The sequence below is a fragment of the Leptonychotes weddellii genome, chromosome 10 (assembly GCF_054177405.1).
Source record: "Leptonychotes weddellii isolate Sample4059 chromosome 10, ASM5417740v2, whole genome shotgun sequence".
NCBI lineage: Eukaryota > Metazoa > Chordata > Mammalia > Carnivora > Phocidae > Leptonychotes > Leptonychotes weddellii.
The window spans coordinates 95,311,641-95,336,268 of NC_138378.1; the positions used below are offsets into that span (position 1 = coordinate 95,311,641).

At 47.4% G+C, this 24,628-nt stretch overlaps 1 long non-coding RNA gene across 1 annotated transcript; it reads left to right on the forward strand.

The window, feature by feature from the left end:
* Window positions 1-1,058: 1,058 nt before the first annotated feature.
* On the forward strand, window positions 1,059-22,370 carry LOC145715946 (uncharacterized). Its single transcript, XR_014138256.1, has 3 exons — window positions 1,059-2,055; window positions 4,037-4,159; window positions 22,209-22,370. It is a non-coding gene; the product is annotated as an uncharacterized LOC145715946 (long non-coding RNA).
* The last annotated feature ends 2,258 nt before the right edge of the window (window positions 22,371-24,628 follow it).

Sequence of the window (24,628 nt, forward strand, 5' to 3'; positions counted from 1 at the left end):
CCTCTAAGTCTTCAGACTCTGGCAGCACAAGAAAAATAGTAGGAAGAAGAGACCACACCTTCTGCAAGATGAGCTCATAAAAGATGAGCTCAGCTGCCTGCATCCATTCTCTTAAAGGCACAGCTGCAGGATGGCTGGAGTTGCATTGGTTTGGAAAGCCTCAACAGTGGGCCAAGCCCTTCAGTCTGGTTTTGGAACAGTTGTTATTCCTAACCCTTTCTGCGGGGAGAGGACAGGTCATGAAGACTGCAGTTGCAGGCTTCGGATGGATGAATGAACCAAGATGAATGCACGGAGGCATTCCTCTTACACACCTGCTTTCCCAGGCTCAAAGATGTGTATGGGCTAAGAAGAAATTGCAACACATTTTGGCTTAGTTGTCACTGGGGCCACACCTACAAGGCTGGCTGCAGTGGAGGCAGCAAATGAGGCCTAGAAAAATCTGATGATGGGTATTAATTTGAGAGCTTCCAGTTAATCCTGTCTCATAGGGTCAATGTCAGACTCCTTGGTCAGTCCTCTACTCTCGTCAGGGAAATGGACCTTCTGGCTTGCTATCTCCTCTCTCTAGTCATCTGACTCTTTGTGCATTCCCAGGACCTGCTAAAGTGCCTGGCACAAAATGGGAGTTTAGTTAATGTCTGCCAGGTCAATCCAGAAGGAAGCACTAGGGGAAGCCTTCAAGGCCATTTGGAAAATGGTCTTTCTGTTGGATGGACCGAGAGAAGGGAAGAACTGCTGGATGGGACCTTAGATCCATCCTCAATCCTCCCGTGGTGGCAGACTGCAGGCCAGGCTTTATGTAGACTCAGAATGTTTTAGGGCTGGAGTCTGCCAGGACTTCATGTGGAGGTTGGGAAATTCTACAGCTAGCTCTGGAGAGACAGGGTAAGAAAGTCCTTCCAAAATCAGAGTGGAAGAAGCACAGTCTGAAGGAATGGCTGATGTTTTTCGCGGGAAATTAAAATGGTGTCTATGGAGGCCCCAACCCAGTCATGCCGGAGGGTGAACTTAAGGTCTGGGACAGAAAGAAGCTGGCCTTAAAGAATAGTATCAGGTCGGGCAGCCTGAAGGAAAACAAATTCTGGAGGCTTCCAAGCATTCTCCTCAAGAACACGTCTACCCATCCGAGCAACAGGTGCTATGAGAGACACCCCGGATGTGGGCATCGCATTCTGCACTCAGACTAACTTCTTTTTAACCTACCCTCGGGATGATTTCACCGCATGCATTCTTGGCAGTGGCTTTCAGGGGGTCAAGCCAGGCCTCCACCCCACAATTCCTCTGGGTCATTTAAAGCCCACGGTCTCCCGGGGAGAGAGGCTTCCCTCTCAGCGGCTTTCCCCCAGACCTCATTGCCAAGCAGATGGCAATCCTGAAGCCAGGCCCTCCAGTCTGAACCTGCCGGGGAGTGATGAAGGGCTGGGCCAGCCCCACCTGCCTGCCCTTGCCCAGCCTGTCTGTCTTCTCCTGCAGGATCTGCATCTTCTAGAGAACAGAAAGGAGCTTCCTGCAGAGCCAAAGCCTCAGGGGGACTTTTGCCATGGGGTCACGTGCTCCCAGGTTCCCAGGGGGGAATGTGGCTGGTTTGTCCAGGTATCAGCAGATCCCCCCGTAAATCTCCCACTGACACGTGTGTGTCCAGGAGGGGCTCTTCCCTTCCCTCCCCTTTCCCATGATTCTCCTTGCTCCCTCCTCCTTCCCCTGCTGCCCCAGGATACTTCGCCTTAACCTGAGCATCATAGCTGCCGCAGGGGAACAAGCATTCAGAGAGAATCCCCAGAGAAAATTATTCCTCTTAGTTTTGGCAATGCTGCCCTCAAGCAGAGTTCTGACGGCTGTGCTGATTCAAGCTCTCTTTCTTAAGGTGCCGGCTCAGACTCAAAATCTGGACTTCCTTGCCTGGATGCGTTACTCAAGGGCAGCTGGAACGACTCTCAAATATCCCAGTTCCCTCATGGCGGGGAGCGGGAGGACCCTGCTGAGGTCTACGTGTTTTCCCTTCAAGTTGCTACAGCACCTGAAACACTTATGAATCTTCCAGTACTTTAAAAGGTAACCTGTGGGAGGATTAAGTGAGCAACCACTGGTGCATGAGTGTATCAGTTCGTCAGACATTCCTTCATTAACACCCAGCTAAGAGAGATTCCTGAAGGGAGAGGTGCTTCTGGAAGATACTAGTTACTTGAGAAGGCCGGGAGCGGGCCTCGCCCTAGGGAGAGTTGCCCAGATGACAAGGATAAGCCTCACTTTTCCTGGGTAGGGCAGTCTTGTCTCTACCTTCCCCTCCCTGCCATGGCTAAAGGCTCCTCTGAGGGAATGCCCTGGAAGCATTTCTCAAAGTGCAGCTTCCAGCCCTTGCAGTGGCCTTAGGAAGTCTTCCAAGTGGTCTGCAGACCAGTTCAAAATGCATGGGTGTACTTCCTCAGTGCAACCCTCCACCCTCGGTGTCCCCCGATGCTGGAGAGTTAAAGTTGAGGTGTCCTATTCTTAGGGGGGATTCCAGCATCCCATCATCATCATCATCATCATCATAGCACATTTCCCTAGTTTCATGAATTCGGCCTTGACACCCATTCTATTCAACAAACTTTTATCAAATACCTTTTTTCTGTGTGCTGGGTTAGGATAGGAGACAGAATCAGAAGACAAGGCCCCTGTCTTTCAAATGAGCCTATTTACCCTGGGAGGGGAAACAGTAATTACTGACACTGTGAAACAATTCTCTACTTACTGACAGAGGAATACAAAAGTGCCACGGGGCTCAACCCATGTCTGTAAATACCAAAGACATCTTCCCAGAACAGATGACTTGGGCAGAGTTGTGAAGGATGGTAGCCTACCACACAGACGAGAAGGAAGGCCTCTCAGGAGGCACAATGTGAAGACCTGCTTCTGAGAACACGTAGAATAAAGTTGGTGAACTTTACTCTTTCCTTCCTTCCTTCATTCAAAACCCAGATTTTTGAAGGAAGCAGCATCAATTTGAGACCTAAAGGATATATCCTCTTTGGACGTGGAGGAGGGATAGTCATCCCAGGCTGAAGGGCCAGCGAGCTCAAAGGCAGGGGGGAGGGGGCCGTTCAGTTCCCAGTATATGAAGAGGAATAGGGAGGAGTTGGGTTGGAATCAGACCTCCTGGCTCCTTGGCCAATCAACCACCTCATCCTATCAATTCCACCTCCAAAAGCAGTGACTCAGGGCAGAGGTCAGCATCTGGGGCTTATCTGTCCTCTGCTCTCAGTGCTTGTTGCCACTCCCTAGACCCTTGTCATCTCTCTGCCTTCCCTGTCCACTGGTCATCCTGCCTCAGGCATCTTTCCCTTCCCATTCACCATCCACAGCACTGTTTGGGTTCCTTTCCTAAAATGCAAGTTGTACTTTATCGTCCTTCTGCATGACCTAGCTCAGTGGTTCACCCTCATTTCAGGATAATCCCCAACCCTTAGAATGACTTGTATCATAAGGCCCTTTGGGATCCAGCCCTGCCTGCCTCCCTAGCTCTGTATCCGCTGCTCCCACCTTGCACCCTGCTTTGGATACACCAAGCTATGAATGTGCCATGTCGCTTCATGCCTTCAGGACTTTGCACATGCTCTTCCCTCCCCCTGGAAAACCCTTCTGCCTCTTGTCCTCTCAGCAAACTCCTATTCATCCTCTATGGTGGACTCAAACACTGCCTCCCTCGAGCTTCCCAGACAGAGTTAATCACTGCTATCACTTATTTCTATTTCTATTATCACTCTTATCAACTCCGCTGCTGGAAGAGCACCTTACAGTAGGCTCTTCTGCCAGATGCTGAGCAGCTTTAGGGCAGGAACCGAGTCTGCTGCATATTCCCGGCTCAGGCCCCAAGCACAGGGCTGGGCTCAACCTGGAGCAAATCGCAACAGATGGCTGAGTCAAGTTACACCAGCGTGAAGGGGCCCTTTCTCTTGGGCATACTGCCCGTCACCTGGGGAACTACGTCCAGGCCCCACCCCATCCCACAACCAGGATCTCTGGGGGTAAGGTTGGTCATTTTTTTTCTTTAAAGCTCCCCAGGTAATTCTCCTGTGGAGCCAAGCTTGAGATCTCCTGGCGAGGCCAAGAGGAGGAACCTGAGAATCAGGAGACCTAAGCCGAAACCACCACTGAGTCATCCTGCGATCTTGGGCAAGTCAGTGATTTCTCTGGCCTCGTTTTCTCATCTGCAAATTGGGAATTCAGAAGTGGAGGGTTTGTTCCTAAGACCCATTCCACAGGACTGACCCTGTTTGAAACATCACTAGGCATTCCTGCATTCGGGTGGGTAGTGGGCACCTGGCTTGGGTCTGCTCTTTTCCTGACAGGTAGGGGGGAAGAGCCACCGATCGCTCAGGCTTTCCCGTTCTTCCCACCGCCACATGTCCTTCTGCCCTCCCTTTTGCGCTGTCACCAGCCTCAGGAGGCAGCTAGGAGCTGTTGCGGCAGCGGGAGGGCTCCCTGCCCATTTCAGGCTGCTGAGCTGGAGAGGGATCTTGGGAGCCATGGGCTGGGGCTGGTTTCATGTCTCTGGAGATGATCTCTTTCAAGAATGAAGGCGCTATGCCCTTTGCATTTTCTTGTCAAAATCTCATGCTGCATTTTTGAGAGTACATGTAGGAATATATAATTAATGGTGAAAAATAAACATAAATGCTGTTTCCCTGGTACTTAGCTGAGTGCTCCGGAGGAGCGGGACTCTGGGTGGGGAAGTTCACTGCTCTGAAATTCGGGCTTCTCTGCTGGGAGATGTGGAGATTCTCCAACAGTTAGTCCCTGAGAACAGGAGGAGCCTCTTGTGGTCCCTGCGTACAGTTTCTACCATCGGCAATCCAGTGTGTCCTGGTCACAGATGAGACTCTGTCTTATGGTAATGAGCAAAGACAGAGCCCACGATGCCTCCATTTTCTTAGAAATAAATCATGTCAGCCTGTCCCCGCAGTCGATACGAATTTGATGTCTTGCAAATAAAAGCAGCTCTAACTTGAGCAGACACAATCCATTCTCCAGCCATCTGTTGTGTCCCGGTTTCCATATAGGGATAACGGAAAGATAGGGCTTTCTTGAAAGCGTGGCACTTTGGGTGCAGAGGAAAACACACTGCCTTTCAAGGATATTAAACTGGATGTCTTGGGTTACATATCGTGAAATCAGCCTTGGGTCCGTAGCCCCCCAGATCGCTAAGTTTTCCCATTTTGACTATTTTGAATTCTCCATGATGCTTAGGGAGAGGGAATAAAACCAGTTTTCCTTTCTCAGTTGTCTGCCACTTTTAAGGATGATCAATTCCTAACCCTGCTTGTGCATTAAAATCCTTTGGGGAGCTTTGGAAATGTACCGATGCCAGGACTGACCCTGTCCTTCCAAGATTTGGATGTGATTGGTCTAGGGGTGAGCTCCAGGTTCCTAGAACTTTGAAGAGTTCCCCAGGTGACTCTAATATGCAGCCAAGGTGAGAACCACTGGATTAAGTATCGTGGAGCTTGGTCTGCCTTTATTCTACGAAAATAATTCACAGAGGTTGAGTATGCTCTTATGAAATTTTTTCCCCCAAATGCAATATTTATTTCACTGTGGAGGGTAGCCACTGTGTGTCGTATGGTTCTTCCTTATACTTTGGAGTTGATCTCTCTTCATCCCTTCAGTCTCCAAAACCTGCTTCTGTCCTATTCATTCATTCATCTGTCCCAGACTTACTGTGCACCCCCTTTGTGTGACAGGGTCTTCGCTTGCATGTTTCTTTACTAGTCTCCTTTTTGGTACAGACCCTGTCTTGTCTTGCCCAGGCAAAAGCTGTAGACTGTTGTGTGCCCCCCAAAATACCAGGGAAAGATAAAAATGCAGATTCCTAGGTGTTTCCATTGAATTCGAATGTAGCTCTAGAACACAGCTAAAATGATGCTTATTTGGTTTTTGTTTTTGTTTTAATTTGTTTGTTTGTTTTATTTATTTATTCATGAGAGTCAGAGAGAGAGATAGAGAGAGGCAGCGGCAGAGGGAGAAGCAGGCTTCCCGCCTAGCAGGGAGCCCGATGCGGGACTCGATCCCAGGACCCTGGGATTGTGACCTGAGCCGAAGGCAGATGCTTAACCATCTGAGCCACCCAGGCGTCCCGATGCTTATTTGTTTTAAATAAGTTCTGAGACAGGCAGGGCATTTACTACCCTCCAACAGAGGCTGCTCTGGTTTGTCTTCCGTAGGGCTGCTAGAGTGATCTTTCTAAAATATAATTCTATCTCACTCCCTAGCTTAAGATACCACCATGTTTTCCCAAGGGCTACAAAATGGAGCCATATTCCTCAGCTAACAGGAAAGGCCTGTCATGATCGGCTCTGCCCCACTTTTTGGGTTGTGCTCCTGCCTCTTCACTTCTCCAGGAACTCATGTTTCTGTTCTGCTGAATACTCACTGTTCCCTAAACACCCACCTCTGTGCCCGGAAACTTGTCTGTTCTAGTCCTTCACTTTTAAACCAGACCAACCCACCAAGTGGCTGCAGGAGCCTGGGTCTCTTCTCCCTCTCTGCTCTCCCTCTGTTCTATCAGCTTCTGACCCTCTGACTCTGTTGTCAGCTGACCTGGGCTTGGTCGGCGATGGCCTCCTGGCTCTCTACAGGTCTTGGCCCGCACTCCTTTCTGCCTCTCCCCTCTCCTTGTTGAGCTTGACTGTGAGGTTTACGGCCAGCTTGTCTGGCCCAGGCCCCAGAGGGGCCCATTTTGGCTCCTGGTGAGCAGGGATTCAACACATCCGCTTTTCTCTTTCACCGGGAATGCCCTCTCCTCACTTCTTGGCCAGAAGAGCTTCTCAAGACTTCCGCTTCAAAGTCACATCCTCATAGATACCCTTTCTAGTGTTCCCAGAAAGAATGAGCTGCTTCTTTCTCTGGGCTCTCCTGGGACTCCGTGCACACTTGGAACTACCCTTATCGTGTTGTTGCCAGTCTACGACTCCTTAAGGCCAGGAACTTATCTTAACAGACCTGATGCTGGGCCAGGTGTTCAGTGAGTGTTGCTTCAATGTCTGTGCAACAAACAAAGGCTTTCTGACTTCTCCTCTGCCTCAGGTTCACGCCCTGGGTTCCATGTGCTGGTTACCGAGGGGCTGCTGACCACACATTGCACATCAGTAACAGCAAAGGGTAGAAATGTGCACATCCTGGTCAGGCTGCGGGTCCTCCCTTCCTGGGCTGGGTCATTCAGATCTCTTAGGTGAATTTATGGCCTTATTGCTCATGGTTACCTTATTAATTACTTTATATACTGCACACTTTGACATTCTTGCTCCACGTCACCTGACCTAAGAAATCAGTGCACCTTCTGAGATTTGGACCCTGAGTGGTATTCCCAGATGATAATTACCACGAGTCCCTCTGCAAACTTGTTAATAATTATAAGCAGGGAGAAGTTTAGCAGTGCTTCATATATGTATTGTTAAAACCCAATACATAATCCTTACAGATGAATAATGCAACCCTTATTCCCACAGTTAATTTCAGCTTTTTTTGTTTTATTACTCATCTCACTAGAGGCTGACCTATGAAAGCGTAGAAATCTGTGTTAGGACAGATTATATCTTATCTGAGGGTTGTTTTTTTGCTGGCTGTGCTGGGAAGAGCTCATTATAGGAGTTTTTCTGTGCCCTGGTCCCACAGCATGGCTTCTAAGGACAGTGCTGCACTGTAGTCAGGCTCCAGTGAATTCTGTAACGCCGGACAGTCATGAGGGGTGTAAAATGTATGCCCCAGTCTCTATTTGAGATGCAATACAAACATGAGAAAAACACAGATGATGATTAGCATTTTCTGGTACCAGAAAATGACTTGATATTTAGGGGACAAGGACTAACTGTGGCTTAGAAATTGGGATATTCTCCATTTTCTGGAAGTAACCATAACAATTCCATATAGAAAGAATTTTAATGGTACCTTTTACTTTTATAGGCATTGTCTCATTTATTCTCTACAGCTAGGTTTTATAAACTCTGTTTGTAGGCAAGGAAAACAAATTTGAGCGTTTTGGCCAAAATCACAAGAAACGGGGACTTTGTAAGTAGGTTTCCAACTTTAAAATCTGATATACACAATGCTGGATTCTCTTTCTGGTGGAGCAGCTGAAGTGACAATGGAATTGTTGTGGCCAAGGTCATAGGTTATATGCCCAACTGGTTCACTTAGTTACATGGAGGAAAGGACTGTGTGTTTCATCATCCCTTCCAGTACTCATAGTTTCAAAAATAAGTCGACATTTCAGGCAGTCGAACTTTATTGAATGTCTCATTCATGCCAAGCTCTGTGCTTGGTTCCAGAAATGCCCTCTTGCCCTCAAGAAACTCAGAATTTAATAGCAAAGACAAATAAGTAAATACAGTGTGATAAGGACTTGAATAGAGCCAGGTGAAGCATATCTAATACAGAATGGGGGTGGGGTTGGCAAGAGTCTCCAGGAATCTCCTGATCATACAAATCTTGGAAACTAGTTAGCTAGGCTAGTTGGAGGTAGCCAGGGGAAAGGTCTGGCGGGCAGAGGGGACAGCTTGTGCAGACATGCATTGTAGTGAAAGAGCATGGCATATCTGAGCAATAACAAATGTTCTAGCATAGTGAGAGCTTGGCATAGACAAGTTGAGGTGGGAGAGGTAGGCGGGATCCAAACAGAGAGTGGGCTTGGGGGCCCATGATAAAGAGTTTAACTTCGTCTTGACTGTTTTAATGATCCGTGAAGGATTTTAAATTCATATGGGGGTGTATATTTCATAAAGTCCCCTTGGGAAATCATATGGAAGAGGAACAGTTGGGGAGCAAGCCTGGTTACAGAGCCCTGGATGCCCCAGGCTTAGGCAGCAGTGGGGAATGGGAAGACATTACAAAGGGACATCACTGAAGACCAAGTCTATCCAGCACCATGAAAAGCCTTCTGTGTTCCATGCTAGGTGCTCTTCATGCATTATCTCCAAGCATCGTCATACCAACACCAGGAGGTTGTTATCAACTGTCTTCATTTATAGATGGTGAAACTGAGGCTGCATGTCACATGGCTATCAATGTTGGAGCAGGCGTTTGAATTCAGCCCTTAATTAACTCCAGAAACTATGAGCTTAACTTCTCCATCATATTGCCTTTTGTTGAGGATCGGCCTCATTCAGAATACAGAACAAGGTCTTTGTCTAAGACACAGGAACTCTGCGGACTGGGAAGCTCATTTGTTTTTCTCCATTATACAGTGATAGAAAAGGGATCCTCTGTATTACAAGGCAATAATTGGTAAGGATTCCACAAGTGGCTTATCTAAGACAGACTGCAGCCTTTATCTTTTGACATAGCTGGGATGCAACAGGAGAATTCTTGTTTTGTTAAATGGGGTTGGGGTTGGTAGGGCTCAGGAACAAGACAGGGTGATAACCCCTACTTAGTCTGGTTAATTGTGGGAGTTTCCTTCTTTGGGGGCTGCCATGTCTTGCCATGCCATGCCATGCCCTCACCTGCATCAAAGGGTGGCGGGGGAGGCAGCCACATTACAGAGTGGATCAATAAGCTCCTTCTGAAGATTTAGGATGGCACACTAGAAGGGAGCAGGTGGAAGGCCTCCTTCCAGTGGATGAAGCTGCAAAATGAAAGTCAGTGTAGGCAGCTACACGTAAGGGCACAAACAGGTGCACGTGGTCTCCCTTAGCAAGAGCACATGTTTATACCAGGTCTGCAGCTGCTTTTCAAACAGTGGATCTGCCTTAGTGTGGCTTCTTAGTCTATATAGCCTGACTGGCTACTTCTGGTTCTCTGTGTTATAGTTGGATATCTGAACAAGATGGGATTCTAGGAAAGGTCCAGTAAGTGCTCTTTCTGTAGTCACAGCTGACTCGTCTTCCATTGTTGTCCAACCCTCCATGTGGGAAACTAGAACCTGCTCAGTGGAGGGGCTCACTGTGCTCACCTGCTGGGGTGTGGTCACAGGGGAGCTTCGAGGTTAGTGCATGCCCAGTGCTTATAGTCAAAAGCAAGGAAAAAATTAGATCATGTTCTCCAGGGGCCCAAGAACAAGGCACAAAGCCTGAAGTGTCTTTGGCTAGATACCAAAATTGAGCAAGGGGTCAGAGCCAGATAGAAAACAAAGGCAGGCAATCTAAGTAGGTGGCTAGCAGTGGGACCAGTGTGTCCGACTCCCTTTTATGGGTCTCTGACTTGTGTGTGTAAGTCTATTTAGATTAAAACACTGGTTATAGACAGACAATTCTAACAACCACTCAAGGATTAGGTGACCTGATATACAGTGAACCATGGTCTTAGGGGAGGACCTGGTGTGTCTGCATGGAGGAGGCAGGTTAAGCAGGATCCTTAGCCCCAGGAAACCCTCTCCTTCCCTTTACTTGGCCTTGGAAGCCACCCAGCCATGAAATGGAGCACAACAGAATAGTGTTCCATTCTATGTCAATTTGTGTTAAAGTGACGGGGAATTTCATACAACATCTTTATTTACCCAAACATTTGGCTAGTGTGGGTGAAGATAACAAGCATTATCTGGGCTCTCTGCAAAGGCTCACCATGACATAAATAGACACAGTTGCCTAAAAGCATGATTTTTGTTCTAATAGCTATCTGGCACTCACTAATCAAGCCAGTTGAATAAATAATGCCTCTCTGTGACACTCACTTTAACAAGCATGATGTCTGCGTGTCTGTGTCTTCTCGCAGTCAGAGAGTTGTTTGTGTTCTGTGTTTTTTTTTCTTGCTGTGAGCAAATAAAGTACAGAAATGGTTGTTGAACCAACAAACCCAGGGGCTCTGTGCTGCTTTCTTGTGGGGAAGAAGGCAGCAGGTTGACTCAAACAGTGATGGGAATCACCTGGGGGTCTAGAGAAATGGGGTTGACCATCAAGGGAAGGTCAAAGTGAGCTAGTGGGAGGTGGGTGAGGATCTCGCTCAGTGAGTCCTCACTTCCTCTGTGGGAAGCAGACCCCTGAAGTTCAAAGCCCAGCTCCTTTTGTTTTACCCTTGACTATCAAGATAGTTTTTTTATAACTCGAATCAGAGGGAAGGAAGGCAAGGTTTTTGCAATGCCTGGAAATTGAAAGACACCCTTTGTTTTATGGTTGGGAGCAGTGGAGAACGCAACAGAGACCATGGCCAATTCCTCTGACAGCCATAGAGACACAGTGGCTCTTCAGTGATTCAACAGAAACCCACTCTCTTTCCTCCAAAAGCCAGACGTGGCACAGGTAGCAAGGAACATCACTGGATCTCCTCAAAGTCTTTCCCCTACTTGCAACAGTGCCACCCGACTACTGGGCCCATCTCTCCACCCATCAGATGACGCCATGAGCTTGATTAGAATTATTTGGGGATCCTCATCCACTACAAGACAAAGTCCACACTTTTAAGCTGGTGTACGCTTAGCTTACATCCTGATTTAGCCCTACCTGCCTCTTAGCTTCAGGTCTCTGCTCCCAACCCTAGATGGTACCCAGATCACAGAAGGCTCTTGCCGCATCACGCCTGTGTGCATGCTGTCCCTTATCTGGATTGCTTCTCAGTCCAGTTGGCTGAGGTCCACTCATCCATTATGACCCAACTCAGAGGGCGGGGCTCTTGGGTGGTGAAGTCAGTTAAGCCTCTGACTCTTCGTTTCGGCTCAGGTTGTGATCTCAGGGTTGTGGAATCGAGCCCCGCGTCTGGCTCTGCACTCAGCATGGAGTCTGCTTGGGATTCTCTCTCCCTTCTCTCTCTGCCCCTCCCCCCACTCTCTTTCTCTCTCTCTCTCTCTCAAATAAATAAATAAATCTTAAAAAAAAAAAAAAGACAACTCAGAGGGTGCCACTGAGAGGCTTTCCCTGATTCTCCTGATCCTTTGCCCAGGGAGACCACTCTCCTCTAGGTTTCACCTTGCCCGTACACAGTCCTTTATTATCTCACGTGTCACTTGAGTGTCCCCAACTAATCTTCACACTTCACCCTAGGTTGTGTGTACAAATGAGGTCACCTTAATACTGAAAGTCAAATCCGACTGGCTGTTCATCTCCACCAGGATGGTGGCAGGCCCTCAAGTCCCCTTTCTGGGTCCTCTCCCATCTAGTCTCTGTCAGTGGATCTTTGGGTGAGGTCTCAGGCATGGGACTTTGTTGCTCTGGGCCACTGCTCATTGGGCAGTGACTCCCCATGAGTTCTGGGGGTTGCTGAATCTACCCTGGCCCCAGGAGATGCTGGTGTCTGGGTACCATGCCAGCTCAAAGGTTGGTCACAGACCTGTCCTTAATCCTACCCCACTGAAGGCTCTGGGAAAATAGAGAACCCTCTGCCTGGCATCTAGACACCTCTATTTTCCCAGAGCACAGCAGGCAGTGTTTTCATAAAACACAACATGAATGGTGCCTCCCAGACTGTCCAATAAGCTAGCCATGAATGTACCTACTTCCCAGGCTTCTTGGGATACAGGCTCTGAAGGGCAAGGCCAGGAAGGCTACAAAGTTCCTGCCTCTCCCCTGTTCGAAGGCCTCCTTCCAAGATCTCACTGAATATTCTAGCTTTTGCCTCTTCCCTACATGTTTGGCAATGGGATGAGCCTACCCCTTACCCTCAGATTGGGGTGCCCTCCGGGGCCTAGTAATTGAGTACATAGACAGTCGCTGTGCAACTTCTGCTACACAATTTATGTGTCTGTCTCCGCTACTAGACTGTGTGCTGCCTGAGGGTAGCACCTGGGTCTTAGACATCTTGATACCCCTGGCACCCAGCCACTGTTGGTAATGGGTGAGTGAAAAGCATGAGCTCTAGAAGGCATCAGTGGGTGATATCTGAAAACTTGCCAGCTCTCTATGTCTTGGTCTTCTTCCAGCTCCCCATGACTCCCCTGAGACCCTTGCCATGACCCCCTCCAATCCATCCCACCACCTCCTCACCTGAGCCAAAGCATGACTTAGTCCCGTGCTTCTCACCGTTGGTTACACGTCAGAATCACCTGGGGAGACTGAGAACGATACTGATACCCATACCCCACTCCAGACCAGTCAAATCCAGCATGCAGCTGGGGTCAAGAACCTCCACTACCAGACTACCAGAAAGTTCCTTGGTGATGTTTTAAGAGCTGGTGGTATGTTCCAAAGCATCACGCAGTGTTCGGGGCACTCAGCATCCACAGTCCACGTGGACAGTCCAGAAGAGAGTTTAAAAAAAAAAAAAGGCAGAAAGAGAATAAAAAAACTCTGCTCTGGATAAGAGCCCTGTTGTAATACACTGGGCAGCTGTCCTGGGAAGCTCCTGTGCGGTACCAGAGGGACTTCTGCCCTGGGACTTTGGACCTGAAATCCACGTTTGCCCAGTCTTCCGTGGACCTTTCAATCACTGAGCTCTAGCGTGTGACTGGTGAACTCAGTCCCCAGTGGCTACTGCACAGCAGCATCCTTGGGCACTTAGCCCTCAGTGAAGCCCAGGCCGGCCACCATCCTTGTCAGACCCAGGTGACCTCTGCTTTAATTGGCATTGGTGTCCCGCCGGGAGGCGGAGCTGAGGTTGCCCACTGATGACTCATGGCCTTGCACCCACTTTGGGGGCAGCCGGGTCATTGCATAATCATTAGGGCAACGTGGCCATCCCTGGGGCTGGGCCCACTGGCTTCTGAACATGTGAAGCCACTTAATTGTGACTTTTCAGCTGCCACTGTGGCTGTGAGCCCCCTGGAGCTGTTTCTGCTTGGAAATGTACTCGTTCACCCTGTTATCATGATTGTCTTTCCCTCGACTTCCTTCTCTCAGGAGCCAGAGACTTCATTAGAAAAGCTTAACCTTTTTTGGTCAAAACTTGTGGTCATTTTAATGGGAACTGCTGAATTGGTTCTTTCCAATTTCCAAAAAACAGATACCTCTTATTTCTCAGGATCATAGAATGTCAGAGGTGGAGTTAGAGCTCACCTGTCACAGAGGTTCTCAAGCGGGGCCACACGTTTGAACCGCCTGGAGGTTTTAAAAGGCACTCGGGGCTGAGCCTGACTAGTCAGACAGTACCTCCCGGGGGGGGGCTCAGGCACCTGTGTTTTTAAAGCCCCCTTGTGATGCTCATATGCAGTCAGGGTTGAGAACCATTCGCTAATTAAAATTCCTTTATTTTTCCTTTGAGAACATTAGGACTGAGGTGTTCGGAGGCAGTTCTGAGCTGTTAGCCCTGTGTGGATGTCCAGTGTGTCCAGTGAGCCAGAGTTATAAACAGCCCTCGGGAAAGTTCTGCTCTTTTCTGCCAAGCAGATCTCTCTGGACCATTCGCCAGCTCTCCCATTTCTTTCTCCTCACCGGCTTTATATTTCTAAGTCAGAAGTCTTAGAAGTTCCAGAATCTCTTTTCTTTCTAAACCCCAGACTCCTCAGGTACAGGTTCCATAGGTGAGCTAGAGCAGAGGGTGCCTGGCCCAGGACTGCCCAGCAAGTGGCTGTGTCCCGGGTCCCATTTGCTGTCCCCACGCGGCGGCTGCTGAACGGGAGCCCGCACTAGCGGGCTGCCCCAGGAGGACCGTTCCTATTTATTTAGTCCTTTTGCAAAGCTGGAGGTTGGGACATTGAAAACTGTATCAGTTGTAACGAGGAAGGCTCGAATTGTGGGGGGTTTGTCGGCCCCGTTTATTCTGTAGGTGCTAAATCATCTTGGTGACACCACAGGGGATGGAGTGGTGGATGGGGAGGAGGTAACTAGGCTGTGGCTGGGGTGAGGCAAGCAAAGGGCCCCCAGGGACAACACTGAGGGCGCTGTTCATTCTCAAGTAGTGCAAGGGCCTCCTTCAGTTGTGCGCCCTAGGCACCTGTCTTGCCTCACCCTAGACTTGGCTCTGAGGCAGGAACAGTGAGGGCAGGGGAAGAGGAAAATTCTATCCTAGCTGAAGAGCTAAATCTGGAATGTATTGCACGTTAAATATAGTTGGAATGCTAATATGTTGGTCCTAGCCTGCCTTAGGTGCAGAGTCCAGCTCAAAGATCAGTGCCTTCCCAAGTAGAGAAGGCCAGGGGGTATAGCTCAGGGGTAGAGCATTTGACCGCAAGTAGAGAAGGCCAGAGCTGGGAGGGCCCTCAGGCTGCCAGCGCTGGCTCACCAGCCCCATGCAGCCTCTGGGCCACAGGGGCCCCTGGAGAGGCAAAGAAAAGAGACACCTCAGAAGCGGCAAGTCTGAATATTTGTTGCTTTCGTTCCTTTGACTTGAGAAATAACGTTCAGAAATAAGCCCGGATCTGGAGGCTTTGCACTCCTGCCAGAGCGCAGCGCACGCAGTGTGACTTCAGGGCGTCGGAAAGTCTCTCCTCTCAGGCACAGAAACGCTCGACCTCTCGGTCCTCTCTGGTCCCAGAGTCCGTGGTTGGAGCCGTCTACCCTGTGTCCCACGTGAGCTGCAAACTCCTCAGGCAGTTAGCACACGGAGCCCTGTCAGCCATTTCTGAGGGCCTGTCCTACCCCTGTCCGCCGTGGAACAAAGACACATCCCTCCAGGCACATCGGGGACCCCACCGGTTCTGAGATACATGCCGAGACCTCTCTCAGCTAGAGAGGATGCTCTTTTTACTGTCTGCATTTGATTAACTAATTATCCTGTGACATTTCCTGTGTCGTGTTGAATGTATTAGTGCTCAGAGTGGGATCCTGGAACAGACAAAAGGACATTCGTGGAGAAACTGGTGAAATCTGGGGCGCCTGGGTGGCTCAGTTGGTTAAGCGACTGCCTTCGGCTCAGGTCATGATCCTGGAGTCCCGGGATCGAGTCCCGCGTCGGGCTCCCTGCTCAGCGGGGGGTCTGCTTCTCCCTCTGCCCTCTTCCCTCTCGTGCTCTCTGTCTCTCATTCTCTCTCTCTCAAATAAATAAAATCTTAAAAAAAAAAAAAGAAACTGGTGAAATCTGAATAAAGTCCGTAGTTATCACGATAAGGTAGCAATGTCGATGTCTTAGTTTGGGCAGAGGCACCCTGGCTAGGTAAGATGTTAACATTCGGGGAAGCTGGGCAAGGATTGTACAGGAATTCTTTGTGCTAGCTCTGCAAATGTTCTATAGATCTAAAATTACTCTGAAATCCAAGAATTATTTTAAAAACTGCGTTTGATGTTTTATGCTGTAGTACAGTGGAAAGGCTGAGGCTTTAGAATGAGAATCTCGACCCAACCACTCAGGAGCTGAGAGCTTTTGGCCAAGTAAATTACTTTGCATCTGTTTGGCCATGAAAAGGAGCTATTACCTATGTGGTCAGGATTGGACCTATCCACTGAAACTGGTCCTCCTCCTCTTGCACAGTTATAGAATCTGGCTGCCCACCTTCGCAGTTCATTATGGTCGGGTAGCTGTTCTGCCTGTAGCCAAATACCTGATCAGATTCTGGAAGCCAGTGATGGAGCTGGCTAATGCTGGTCACGCAACCTGAACTAGGGGATCACACATCAGTGGGGCTGCAGGGCCGTTTGGGTAAGAGGGGCAGTGACTATGGCATTCCATAGTCAAATCACCCGGGAGCTATAAAGAGGAAACCCAGATGCCTAGGCCACACCCCAGACCAGTAAAATCAGAAGCTCTGAGGGTAGGACCTGGGCATTCATATTTTGTCAAGCTCTCCAGGCGACCCCAACGCACACCAGAATTGAGAACTAGTGAACTAAGATGGTCTCTAAAATTCTTTCCACTCTTGAGCTTCTGGATGGTGCACAAACCATGTTTTTGGACTTTAAAATGTGTTTCCATGTCGATCAATAATGGGTGTGTTTGGGATGCAGAACACTCTGAATGAAGTCTGGAATCTCACACCGAAGGGCTGACCTAAGAAGATTTGGAAAGTTGTTAAATTTCCTCATTCAGACCCCCTTCCAACCCTGCTCTCCCCTCTTCTCAGTGTCTAGAACCAGTATGACTTTTCCAATGGATAGAATTCTCTGAACCCTTGCTTTTCTGGGTCGGGAAAGTAAGCGGGCTTTGGGGAGGCTATAGAGAGAAAGGAGAATTTGTGGAGTCAAGAAAGAACTTTTACCGGGACAAATGTTTAGAAAAAGTACTCATATGAGTCGTATGTGTCCATACTAGCTAGAAAATATAGAAAAGTGCAAAGAATAACATTTAAATCATATCAATTTCAGAGATACAGACCATTAACATTTTGGTATATTTAATTCCCCTTTTTTATTTACATAAAAGTGGGGTAATGGTGACTATAAAATTTTGTATCCTACCTTGCCACTTAATGTTTTGTGCTAAATATTATTGAAATCCTGATTTGAGTGGCTACATAATATTTTATCAAGTGGTTGTTTCTTCTTTTATTTAACTGTTTTTTATAAGTGCCATTAAATATTTTTCCTTTTTAAATTTCCTTTTATAAATTTATTTTTTTAAATGGATATCTTTGGCTCAAATGCTTGTAAGATCTCCTGTGGGATGTGTGTGGGGGGGGGCGGGGGGCTGAGATTTCTTCAGAGAACTGAGGGCTGGTTTCCTTGCACAGCAAAAATCTGCTCATGCATATTGTTTGGGAAAGTCTTATTTGTTTTCTTAGAGAGGTCTGGAGGCCCTAACAAATACTTATGGCTTCCTTCTATTCATCTCCTATGTTTTGGTCCGAAGATTTCATAACTCCATCCCCACCCTAGCTGTTCCCTGGGGCATAAGGGAAAAAGAAAAAATATTTTTTAAAGGGCAGGGATTGTAGCCTGTTGGCATGTTCCCCAACAAAGCATTGTGTACACTTAAGGCTCTGTATAAATAAATGACACAAATACAGATCTTGTGGGGGACGGCTCTTGCCTGCTGTTTTTCTGGGGCCCAATGAAACTATTTTATTCAAGTGTTTATGAATCGAGGCTGGTTTGTGCTTGGAGTTAGGACCTCAAGTAGAGATATGGTTGAGTGTTTGAATTAGACCAGGTTGAGACAAGTAGATATTGATTTTCACACATGACCTGGTTTTGGAATTTGAGGAAGAAGTGATGAAAGATGAAAGGGAGAAGGAGAACAAAGGAAAGGAGGAGTTGAGGTTGCAAGGGCCCTAAAGACAAAAACAAAAACAAAAAAACCAGGGCTTGGTTTCCTGTGCATCCCATTCCCCGGGGATCCTGTTAAAGTGCAGGCTCTGACTCAGTCGATCTGGGGTGGGGCCTGGGCCTCTGCATTTCTTCTTTATGAAGGGATGTTCACCACAATATATGGCGTCTAGCAAGTCTGGAGGAAGACGGTTGTTTTCCCTAGAACGCAGTTACTGTGTCACCGTGGTAAATAGGAATAGTCAGACTTGCAGTCAGTGAAGGTCTTCAAAACCCTCTTTGGATGAGACTAATCCCGAAGGCTGCTTAACCTCCCTATAAATGAGAATTTTAAGAGGCTTATTGCCCAAATGTTTGATTATCCTGCCTGAAAACAGTGATTTGGGTGTGAGTCACTGACCACACATCGTAATGCGTGACACCATCCCTCCAAACCCACTCGGGACCAGCAAACCGTGATTAAGCTGACAGAGCTGAAACAGTCCTTTCCAGCCCTAACTATGCATTTAACTCACGAAAACTCACAGCTGTTTTGGCGGTAACCTCATTAGACTGTTTCATGGTGTGTCCATTAAAAAAAAAAACAAAAAACGAAAAACAACAAACCACAATATTATTCAAAGGTTGGCTTATATACCATTCTATCAAATGGGACTTTCTATTAACTGGTATTTGCACAAAGTTATGGTGTAAGGGTAAATGATGTTTATAATGATGCGCCCAAAGCACTTACTGAAATGCCTTCTGAATCATCAAAGAAAGATGTGAGTTTTGCTTAACACTTTCTGGTGTTAAATACATTTGAAGTTTATTCCTGGGGAATTGGTCAGGTACACCTAATGATCCCTTATATTGGCAGATCAATTCACAGCTTATCCAGTATTTTATTTTTTATTTATTTTTTAAAAAGATTTTATTTATTTGAGAGAGAGAGAGCACAAGCAGGAGGAGCAGCAGAGGGGGTGGGGGAGAATCAGACTCCTTGCTGAGCAGGGAGCCCGACGTGGGGCTCGATACCAGCACCCTGGGATCATGACCTGAGCCGAAGGCAGATGCTTAACCGACTAAGCCACCCAGGTGCCCTTATCCAATACCTTAAACAAGAAAACTTTACAATCCATATTCTGAAGCTGAAGGAATTAAGGTGAAGTGACTTGCCCAGAGTCAATAGAAGGTGGTAAGTGGAAAAGCCAGGACCCAGGATCCAGGTGTCCTGTTTTCTTTTATGATGGTTCTTTATTTGATTAATCAGAACACCCACTTCTCTTACAACCACTAATGAATAAAGTTAACTGAATGTTATCCTGGCTCTAAAGTGTGACTGTAAACTAAGGAGACAAATTTAGTTTTACCTTCACGTGCACTTTGACAGAATTTGCAAATCCAAAATTCACATAGAAGTTGTTCTTTAAAGTAATTTATTTGGAGATGATATGCACATATGACTTCATTTTTCTTCTCACACTGTTTGTGAGTTGAACGAGAAAAAGAAAATGGCTTGTTATTTCAGAGTCATACTCAATTTCAATTCAATTTGATTCAACAATCATTGGTGAGGTAACTAGCGTGTGTCATGCACCATGCTGGGCACTGGAGGAATAGAGGGTGATAAGACACGGTCACCTCCATCTGCCTGTAGGGATTTACGGACTCACAAAATCAGTGAGTCTAATAAAGCGGTGCAGAGGCTACTGTCGTGGCCCAAGGAGGGAATGGTCAGTGGGTGGAGGCAGGTTGCTGGGGGTGGGGGGGCTGATTCTTAAGGATGAAGAGGCAATTCCCAGGCATAGAAAGGGCAGGAATTATTCCAGGGCGAGGAAAGCTGACCCATGGTCAAATAGTTGCTAGATCAACCAAGTTGCTAGGAATCTGGATGCCCGAAGTTGAATGTCTGGAGGTCATGTCAAGAGATAGGGCCAAGCCAGATCCTGTATGTCACCCTAATGGACAATGGTGATTGGAGTTCACCGTTTGACAAGGGGAAGCCAAAGAAGGATTTTAAGTAGAAGAGTAACCATGAGCACAATAGTTGGCAATTCTAGCTTTTGAAGAGGGTCCTTCCTCTTCTTCTCTCATTCGTTACCTTTGCCCTATGCTGAAATACACTTTCTGCTGTCCAGGTTAATAACCAGCCAGTTCCAGCAAAGCCCCTGGGAGCCTCCTTAGTCAGAGACCCCATATGCTCACACTGCGATTTTGGGTCCCAAATTGTATTTGCCTGCTTTGTTTACCAGACTTGACCTAAATGACCAACCACATTACCTGATAGTCAAGATCAAAGAAGTAGAGACTTCCCACTAAACAAAACAAAGTGTGAATTCCTGTTCCACATGCTTAGATATTCCAAGTTTGAGGCTATGCCCATCCTTGGTGCTGCAAGATTGGTGAATTTTAGAGGTGAGTAGATTGAGTAGTGACTTCAGGAGAAAGTCATCTATCTGCTTTCTGACCAGCTGCTAAGCAGCAGGTGAACTAGCATCAAAACCACAAATGTCTCCAGTCTTTCTCTACCCGTGGGGACCTACCATTCTCCCACAGGCTCCTGGAGGAAGAGGAGCGTCCAGACCCACCGGACGCCTAAATGGCTCCCTCCTTGGCCATCCCAAGGCGACAGAGGCTTTATCAAAAGCTGCTCCAGCCCCTCTCCCAAGTAGACAATTTCCTGTCTCTGCTCCAACCTCTGTCTTCCCATTTCGTCTCCCACCAACCCAAGCCCCTAAAGCCACTTCTCACCAACTGCCACTTGGTTTACAATCAGCCTGGTTTGGCACCAGGGGTCTCAAGATGAAAGCTCTAGGAGCACTAGCCTCTGCTCCAGGGACAACACTTTGGGGGACACTCCACCCTCACTCAGCTGCCCGTAGTCCATTCCTGCCTGGTCCAGCAGAAGAACAATCATCTCATGTCATATTTGCAAACTGTTAGATGAGTAACAAAAGCAACCTCATTCTGATTGGCCTGATAGCTTAATGCCTTTTTTCCCCTTGTTTGAGGATTACCCGGAACATCGGCAAAGTTTATACAATATAAAATCATCAGTGGTGTGTCCAGGACCTACAAGATGTATTAATTTCACAGGCAATCAGGGTTATACAAACTTCATCACTTCAATTACCTAAATTGTTTAAGTAAAAAAAAATTTTTTTTAAAGAGCAGCACACTAATTTATAATTTAAAGAATATGCAAATATAACTCTTATCTCCCTGTGCTTCCTTCACTAATATTTTAATTATCTTTGATTCTTCCTTTGAAGGATGAAAATTTTAGAAGTACATGCTCCTTATTTCTTTTGAGCCTTTTATCTTGCCGAAATTTTTAGAGAAAGATATTAAAAACTGTCATTATTATGTACTGTGGGCTCCCAGTGGGGAGGAGGGAGACTGTTGCAGCTGATGTTGATCTAGGGGTAAAGGGGGAAATAGCTGGGATGGAGGGAATGACAGAAGACTCCTCCTCCCCCAGGAGTAGAACCCATGGTTCAAACCACTAAGCTTGGGGAGTGGTGCTGAGTGTGATCCAGACTGAGCTGGTCCATGGGGGATTCTATTTGAGTTGAGCAGGTAGAATTGAGGGTAGGATTTCTGAGAATTTGGGTGCTCTATGTATATCCAACATGTTTATCCAACATGTCCATCTGTCCTGGGGAAGAGACTGGAAGGAACAGGGCCCCAGCCAACTGGATCAGAGCTTAGGGATGGGCCCTAGTCCCAAAGGGAGCTGGAGAGGGAATTGGAATCAGAAATCATAGCAGAGAACAGTCTGACAGATGGACCGTATGTGGTTGCCTGTGATAGGAAGACTAGACTGCAGCTCCCACTTCTGTGGACACCCAAAGGCAGATTCATTCTTGCCAGGATCACTGGACACTGGGCATGGAGCTCTTTCCGGCTCCCCCTCAATAGCAGGGAAGGCTGTGCATGCATTGCAAGCCTGGTCTTGCATCGGCTCAGAGACCAGGCTGGATGAGCCTACAGATCTTGGAACTCCTTTCTTCCTATTCCAGAAAGCTTTTCTCTCTGCCTTCTTACCTATCCACAGATATTATTGTCTTAATGTACAGTTGTCACTTTCCAGGTTACAAAGCAATTTCATACATACTGCCTCAAACAGAATCTGATACCAGCCCGAAAGATGAGTAAAGGAGGAATTACTACAGATGAGGAAATGGAAGACGAGTAAGTTGGCCAAGGTCACAGAGTAAATCCTGTTATTTTGCTCCCCACTCAATATAGTACTGCCCACATTCTGAGGCAAGTTCCAAGGATGTCTACAGTAAGCTGCTGGACCAGAAAAGCCAGGATTCTGATGAGTTCCATGTTGGGCACTGGGAGCCTTAGCTGGGTGAGTTCCCTGGGCCCTTGCTTCTTGGGTCTATAGTCCCCTAACTGGGCTTTTCCAACCTGTGATATCTGTTTCTGGAATGTACCTGCCTAAGCTCATCAGGCCCACCTGCTCCTCTCTCTGTTGAATGATGCTCCTAGATTTGGACCTAGATCCTCACAATTTGTCTGCAAAGCCTATACCTGTCTCTCTTGTGTAAGGAAGTGGTAGACTAGTTATCTCTAGATCCTTTAGGGCTAAGGGCCTGGAGGAGCAAGCACTTGGGTAATAAATATTTCCTGCTTCACATTTTATTCCCTCTCATGAGGAATTTCTCGTGTATCCGTTTTGGTGATTTAAAGATTATGTCTCTTTTATGGATGGTGGTCTTGCTATTATGATGATCTCCAAGAGTCTTTGCTGTTTGTGGGGTGTGGAAGTAAATGTCCATGCCACACACACGAGTGCTAACGGGTGACAATTAATTCATTTAAAGTCACAAACAAGTCATAGATGAGACAGAAAGAGGCTCTAAATCTCTTTCCTCCTAAACTCTGTCTTTCTCTAAAATGACAGGCAACACTGGAGAGCCTGGATTCCTCTTCTGTTCAGTGGGGACAAAGGGCTAGTTATAAATCTCCTGCAGTAAAAAAATGCTGAGAAAATGATCAAAAGAGACATGGTGCTACCAATCATTTTTTTCACATCGTTTGGTCTCCTTCCTAACATCTAAAGCAAATGCTCAGAGAAAACACTAAAGGTGGGGCGGTCACAGTTTAGAGTTTTACCAAATGCTCAGCATCACCGCCTTTACCCTCCCACTGCCAAGTTCCAAAGGTACTTAGAACTCTGGCTCTCTGGACTTGGCTAGAGGTCCAGGATGGGCCTCAGACAGGGGTGCTAGTCATGAAGTAAGTAAACACATCCATGCAGTAGGCTGAGCACTGGCTGCAGTGGGTCTCAGGGGCTCGTGGCTTTTTGGCTGTGTTTGAAAGTGGACCAGACAGGCTTTGACATGGGAAAAGATGATACTGTCCTTATCACTTTATGTCTTAGGTTGGGTACCCTAGAAGCTGGGCCCCAGGTGAGGATTCAGATAGATATAACTTGGTAGGGCAAGGCTCTAGGAGAAAGGGAATGAGGGAAGCAGAATGAGACGGAGGAAGGAGCTAAGCCAGGATGTCAGCCCCGCTACAGTCTAGCTTCGATCTGATCCCAAAGGAGTATGGATTATATCACAGAGCTGGTCTCACCTTGAGACAGGGCTGTAGCCGTTTGACCACATCAAGCAGACATTGGTCGACTGCCCTGAATAGAGGTGATGGTGTAATCTCCAGGACAAAGGGCTCACAAGCTGTGAGCCCTTCACAGCTATCCAGGAGGGGCACCAACGAAGTCCACCTAGTACGCGGGTCTGAATGGTGATCATCACGGGCCATTTGGCAGAGCTGAGGCCAAAGAAATACCGATCATATTTTGGCTTCCTGGTATTAGATTAAGCAGGTTATATTGGGAGACTGATCTAGGTTTGGTGAGTCCTGAAGCTTATTACAATTTAGGGAGTCTTCTTCAAGAAAAAGGACACAAAATGACTTCAAAATTAGATTCACAGCCTGTGCAGGTGGTAGTAATGAAGGATAGTTGGAAGAAAGACAGGCAGGGACAAGGGGTCCCTGCCCTAAGAAGAAACCACCCCTGAAAGGATTTTACACTCACCCGGAAAGGACCCTCCACCCTTTCCCATGTGATAGGTAGATGACAAAAACCTAATTGGATGACAGGCGCATGGAGGGTTAACTCAGATTAAAAGAGCCTGCCAACAAGCTCATAAACATCCCCCCCACCCCCCCAGACTTAGAAACTCTGTGGCAACCCTCTCAGATCCCCTTCCTCTTCAGGAGCTTTGTACTATCATTCAATAAACTTTGCTGCCCACCACTATTCATCTGGTCTACCTCTTCATTCTTCAAAGCGGTGTGACCAAGAACCACGGGCACCAAAAGAAAAGAAATCCTGCAACAGTAGGTCCTGAAACTAAAGCTTTGTTAGTCCCATCCATCTCTGGGTGTTTTGGCTCCTTTGTGCAGAAGAGAAGGCGGAGGATCACAGTTGAAGTGAAATTGCCCAAGGACATCAATCAAGGAAGTGGCTGGAGCTGGAGCCCTCTCCTTTGGGTTCATGGTCCAGAGCCTGCTCTGTGATAACACCAGTCAAGCCCACAGCAGAGGGCTGCGGGCAGGGTCAGGAGATAACAAATGAGAACATGCTTTGTAAGCTTTCCCTGAAGGGTCATGTGGCTATAAGGCATTATGATTCAATGGGCAATTGATCT